The 6952-nt window shown below is 30.0% G+C and overlaps 1 long non-coding RNA gene across 1 annotated transcript; it reads right to left on the bottom strand.

Annotated features, from left to right (window-relative positions):
• Window positions 1-322: 322 nt before the first annotated feature.
• LOC112523380 lies at window positions 323-1050 on the bottom strand. The gene is made up of 2 exons (XR_003070259.1): window positions 837-1050; window positions 323-712 (listed from the first exon to the last, which is right to left on the bottom strand). It is a non-coding gene; the product is annotated as an uncharacterized LOC112523380 (long non-coding RNA).
• Between the last annotated feature and the right edge of the window lie 5902 nt (window positions 1051-6952).

Below are 6952 nucleotides of genomic sequence, written 5' to 3'. Positions count from 1 at the left end.
AAATCATGAATCGACGTGATTTTAATATTAAAATTGATACAAATAGCAATGTTTTTTAGGTCCACCCTTTCCCTTCTTTTACCTTTTCTTTTAACGTGCATTGATGTTGACATGCGTTTAAATGTTTTTCATTTATTTTTAAATTGACAAAATAATTAAATAGAAAAGTACACGATATTAATTAATTAAATATACACCCGTGACTCATGACAACAAGGAAAGTCCGGCTGTAAATTTGTGAATCACAACAAAGAATGGAACTGTTAGCGTGCGTTGCTGGCAATAAATTATTGGTTCCGAGAGACGATTTGCAAACAAGATGTAGACATGTGAACATATTACTTTAATTGAATCAATAAGAATAAGAAAACTCACAAGAAACTGCAGATGCAAATTCTATATCAGAATTTATGAACCACAATCAATCGATAGTAACTTTAGATTTGTTATGTTAGTAATAATAGTAATAATAATAATAATAATACCAAATAGCCTTCGGCGCCATGGCAACAGCTTCGTCCTCCAAATCAGACATGAACAGGAAGGAAAAAACCGAAAAAATTGGAGAGATCTCATAACCTTCTTATCGATGAGCAGTTACTAAAGTTTCAATAAACCTCAATCCATCAAACCTCGGCGCGAATTTCTCCAAGCGACGATTCGCTTTCTCAGGAGACGAATCATCACCGTTTTTCGCCGATCCTACGTGATCCTAAACATGAATTCAAACCGGAAACTATCAATCATTTAAATATTTCACAAATCGGAGATCTAAAAGAAGAAAACACGTAATTAATTCGATTCTCTAACCAGTTCATGACGATTTCTTCGCTTACCTCGTGATTTTTAGAATTGGAGACAGACATGGCAGTAGTAGCCGAAGCGGCAGCCATGGACGCTGCAAAGAATCCTGGTTTCTTCATTCTGATGCGTGTGCAACTGAAACAAACAGTAGAAATCTGTTGTTTGTGGATCTAACGAAAAGAGATGTTGCTTGTGAAAATATTTTTAGAGAGAAGGAATAAATGGTGGAGAGAGAGAGAGATGAAGTATGAATGGGTTGAAGTTGAACTGGTATTTATATATTGAAGAAAGGATGACTGCTCTGATATTCAACATCTTAATATGCGGCAACCAATTTCCTTTTCTTTTCTGTTAATTGCAATTTACGGTCTTGCCCTTCTGAACTGTGTGGTCCCAAATAAAAGATTTTTTATATCTCTAAAAATAAAAATAAACACGATATATTACAAAGATGGATTCCCGAATAAAGCATATTCACCACTTGATTATAATTAGGGATATAAAAAAAAATCCAAAACCGACAATGAAAATCGAAATTTTTGGACTGAGTTCAGGGATATCTTATTGGGAACGGGACGGGAATTTTAACGGGGGCGGGGATGGTGATCACCGTCCGGCCCGGCCCAATACGTGTATATATATATTAATTTTAATTTATATATATATATATATATATATAATATCATTAAAAAAAAATAGTAACATTAAAATTCAAAAGATTTTTATTCAATTTACCTCAACAATCCAAATAAGGTTCACGAAAAAATCTAGTTTATTTGTCTAATCATGAAATCGTGATTTTAGTTGTATGATGTTTGAATTTCTGTTTAGTTTTAGGGCAAAATGTACAAAATAGCAATCTACTTTCATAAATTTCTTTATTATAGCATTGTACTTTCAGTTTTTCTTATTACAACAATGGACTTTCAAACTATTTTTTATTAGGACATTGTACTTTGAAAAATTTACCCATTATAGCATTAGGTAACCTTTTGTTTTAAATTTACCCATTATACTAGGTTTTCATGCCACCTCATTGTCCACGTAGGCTGTCCACATGTACTATAGTGATGTGACTTTCTTACTACATCATTGTACTTTCAAAATTATTTAATTATAGCATCTACTAGTTCTTATTAAACACTGTATTTTTAATTTTAATATTTAAATATTTTACATGTTATTCAATAAATGTATTAAATGAATTAAAAAAATTCTAAATTATTCATTAATATACCAATATCAATAAAACTAGTAGAACACAACTTATCTYGCTAAYATTTTTAAAATATGTGTTTTTTGAAGAAAAAAAAATAAGAATTGTTCATTTTTTTACCAAAAAATATTATCTTTTAAATAATATATTATATTTGTTCAAAAACTTTTTACTTGACGTATAAATATATTAAATTAATTAGACTTTTTTGAATTATTTATTAATATAACAATATTAAAAAAATGTAGATAACAATTTATTTCGTTAATATTTTAAAGAGAACTTTAAAAGATATGTATTTATTTGAACAACATAAAATAAAAAAAATTACCTTTATTACAAACAAAATATATCTCGAAAATGGTATTTCATATTTATTTAATAAATATTTTACTCCAATAATATTTAATTTGAATGCAACTTAATAAGAAAAAATAAAAAATAAATAAATGATTTTTTAGATCATAGCAATGAAAAATGAAAATCACTAATAATAATTTAAAATAAATTTTTATTTTAATTTTAGTTAAGTCATCAAAATGATGTGGCATCCACATCACCTCATTCAAGTCACACAAACAAAAAAGTCAAAGGGTTAACCGGTTTAAAAGGTAACAGGTTACCTATTGCTATTATGGGTAGATTTTTTAAAGTWCAATGCCTTAATAAAAAATAATTTGAAAGTACATTGCTGTAATAAAGAAAAACAAAAGTAGAATGCTATAATAAGAAATTTTATGAAAGTATGTTGCTATTTCATGCATTTAACCCTTAGTTATATATTGTAACTTAATACATTGTTTGTAATTTGTTCGATTATGTTTGAGACATTTAAACTTTCATCTTAAAAAAAAATTGTAATATACTTTTAGTTGCGAAAATTAACATATTGTAATTTTTTTTTAGATCGGGTTCGAGTTCAGTTATAACCAACGGTGAATAGGAAAAATATGATTTTTACCCTTAACGGGTTCCTCAACGAGGATCAGGAAAACCGCGGGGACCCGATAAGATCCCCCACAGGGATCGTGGTGATTACAGGGATGGTTTTAGTTATCAGTTTCGGGGACAGGGATACCAATAATTGGATAAAGCATATTCACCACTTGATTATAAGGAAATTTACACTTCAATTTATTAAAGGAATTTTATTTTTTTAGCAATCTTACAAATCGTTTTCCTCAAATAACCAAAGTTTATAAAAATAAAAACTTTACATAAAAAATTGATTTTTTCTATAAAATTTATTTACATGGAAAAAAAATTAAAATGTGATTTTACGTAAAAAAAAATGGAAAGTTTATCTAAAAAGGGAGACTTTAAGTAGAAAATCCCTTTTCTACGTGAAGTTTTTGATTGATTAAAAAAAAGAGTGCATTACACTTCATTCAGTAATTTTATTAGCACAAAAGAAAATCCTTAAGATATTGACAGAAGAAACAAGAAAATTTGAGACTGGATGTTTGAGATTGCTTATAAAAACAATTTATTGACTTATTCTGGTGTGACACCAATAATAAACACTTTTGAGTATTTGGATAAATAACTTATACCTGTGCCAAATCGGTAATAAGGAGTTTTTGAAGAAGTTAAATCCTTCTGACTTATAATAAGTTGATAAGTGCTTTTATAGAAAAACATAAGTTGTTTCAAATAAGCAATCCCAAACACCCCTAAGAAGTCTAGATCAGAAAAAAAAAATGAAGACAACAAAAGATTTTACTGGCACACTTCTATTTATGACTTAAAATCATGAGAAAATATATTCTTTGACTTAATTATCTTTAATGAATAGATAGATATATGTCATTAACAGTAGCAACATGAATAGAAGCATGCATTAGTAATCGAATAGAGTTTTTGCATTTAATAATATAATCTAAGCACACGCATATTTTAAAATGATGATTAGAAGCATTATTCATGAAAAATCTAAATAAAAAAACAAAATATATCACAAATTATTCATAATCGACATACAAACCAACAAGACTTCATATTAACAATGAATATGAACTTTTTATTCAACATCATTAAAGCAAAGATATATCGTTCATGGATGATATACTGTACATCATCAGTTTTTTAATATTTTATTTAGCATGAATAGAGGGTTATATTCATTATGAATATCACTTTCTGTTCAATATTAACATGAAATTGATCATGATGTTCAAATACCAATTTTTTTCAGAATGATGAATAACGATATCTATGAAGTCCATCATGTATTTCATGTATTATTCAGTTTGAATAAATGGTGATGTTGAGCATTAATATCTCTTCCAATTTAGCCTCTAAGGGAGAGTGATGTTCATGATGAAAACGACTTTTATTCAAAATGCATGTCTAGCTTGATAACTGATAATTTCATTTTCGTGATAATATAAATTTATTCATTCTTTGAATTTGTATTAAATAAAAAAAAAGAGAAAAGGCGGAGAAAAAGAATTATCAAGTAAAATGAAGACAAACGGCACAACCAAAATGTACAAATATCACCCCTATTGAGCATGAGCATGAACAAGAAAGTGATGATCATTTTGCAANTATTGAGCATGAGCATGAACAAGAAAGTGATGATCATTTTGCAACGTCGTGCTTCTTATTCACGATGAATAAAACAAATATATATAGTTGATGGATGATATAGCATCTATCATCAATTTTAGATAATAATCCGAATGAATAAAAGGTTGATATTCAGTATGAATAAAAGGGTGATATTCAGTATGAATATCACTTCAATCATGAATATCAACTTTTATTCAAAATGAATAAATAAAAATATATGGTTGATATAACATCCACCACTAATTTCATATAATATTCAATATGAACAAAGGGTGATATTCATGTTGGAGAGGAAGTGATGATCATTTTTAGAATATCACCATTTATTCATATTGAATAAAGTAAGTATATATGTTCAATGGATGATATAGCATTCATCATGAATTTTAGATAATATTCAGAATGAATAAAGAGTGATATTCAGTAGGAATAAAACATATATTTCATTCACTCTTTTAATTTAAATTAAATAGGAAAGAAAAAAGGTATTGAAGAAAAAGATTCATTAACAAAAAAAAAAGAGTCTGACACAGACAACTACCTGCTATGTGGTGCCAATAACATTGCCGACTCCTCCAGAACCCCTGACGACATTCTCAGCGACCATCTCATGCCTTTGATTACTGGCGTCTTTATACTCTAACAACTTCATCCTCATGTTGTTTCTCCATGGCCGAGTTTACCAATGGCATGACACTCGCCAACATCATAGATTGGGGGTCTAGTTCTTGAACGACCGGATTAGAAGTATCCAAGTGTACCCTCGACACATGCTCAACCCTGCCGCTCAACATGGGCGGAATAGGAGGGACTTATGCATTATCGGCTCCCCCTGGCTAACCCGGAGCCGTCACACTCATCTCTTGACCGTCTTCTTGAGTCGGCGGTCTACTCCGCGTGATAACCATTTTAGACTGCCAAATAAGGGAATAAGAATAAGAGATTAAGCTACTACAAGATTAACAAATGAAATGTACCATTACATTCATCCTCATTGCAACAATAGCAAGGTCAAACATACTCACATAACATCATACTCAAAATAGCATTTGCTACATAAAATTTTGAATACATTATACATAAGAATCCTCGTCACCATCATTACAACTCACAATTAGTTCATTTTTGTGGATTGCATAGCTCTCCTATCTTAAGTTCTACCCACATCTCACAAATCTTTGTTTAAAGTTTCAGCTTAAGTCTAGGCATCTTAAGTTCATACCTAGTTCACTTAAACTAGAGATCTGATACGAACTAATAACACCTCTAAAATAGGAGATAATTTAAACCATCAAATTAAGCAGAATAAAAGTTGGGTCAATAATAACCCCACAAAGGGGAAATACTAAGAGAGTTTACATCAGGAATAGACTATAACTAACAACCGATTAATATAAATCAAATCTAGATCTAAATTACAATAGGGTGTTACTATAATCCTCAAAAGAATAAGTGTATCAATAGTAACTCCACGATATACTCCAAAATATTAGTAACCCAAAAGTGCCTCTATCGACACACATCACTCCACTCAAGCATTAGGAGCCCTACCGCTAAGAGATTATGATACATGTCATTTGAAAAAGCATTAGGCTTAACACTTGGTGAATTCAAATAGTTATAAAATAAAGATATAAAGCAATAAAAACTGAAAAAATAACTTTAGTAAAATCATTTCATTTCTTTTAAATCAAGCTCACCCTTGGAAGGGCAATACATCTTACAATAGTGAGAGAGATCTGATTTACCATTGACAGTGACRGAAAAAATAAGTAAGCCACATTTCAATGTTATATAAGCGTCACTTATGGATAACCAATCATTATGATCAACCTTTTCGGGTCTATAGTTTAATGGTTAACAAGCTTAACTATTCGAGTCTTTTGCTTGTGGAGTCGCTAAGTTCAACCATACTATGCCTTTACCTTGAGATCTGTAAAATCCAAGTTAAGTTCAAGTCAATGGCTGATGCACGACTCCAAGAGTCCACAACTTATTGCTTATGAAGACGCAATGCCTATTTCAAGTTACAATAAGGGAATATCATGACAAACACATTAATAAAACCGACTTTTGTGCCTATGGATTTATTGCATTCAAGTCTGAATTATATAGTCATCTAGATAGGTCAAAACAAACCCAACACATAATGATTTGCATACGATTAGCCTTCAAGTGGTAAATCCCCATTTTATCAATAATGATCAAAATATGAACAATACAACTTTAGGTTCCATACTCATCAAGATTTTAAAGCAAACACCTCCCATGTATATAAAGTCATTTCCCACACTCATTTGATCAAAATACATAACAGTTCCAAAATCCCATATTTGACCTAGTTGGTCCATAATCAAC

The sequence above is a fragment of the Cynara cardunculus genome, assembly GCF_001531365.2.
Source record: "Cynara cardunculus var. scolymus isolate 2C chromosome LG 12, CcrdV1, whole genome shotgun sequence".
Taxonomy (NCBI): domain Eukaryota; kingdom Viridiplantae; phylum Streptophyta; class Magnoliopsida; order Asterales; family Asteraceae; genus Cynara; species Cynara cardunculus.
The sequence above is the reverse complement of the archived record's forward strand: the minus strand, read 5'-3'. Positions and strand labels throughout refer to the sequence as shown.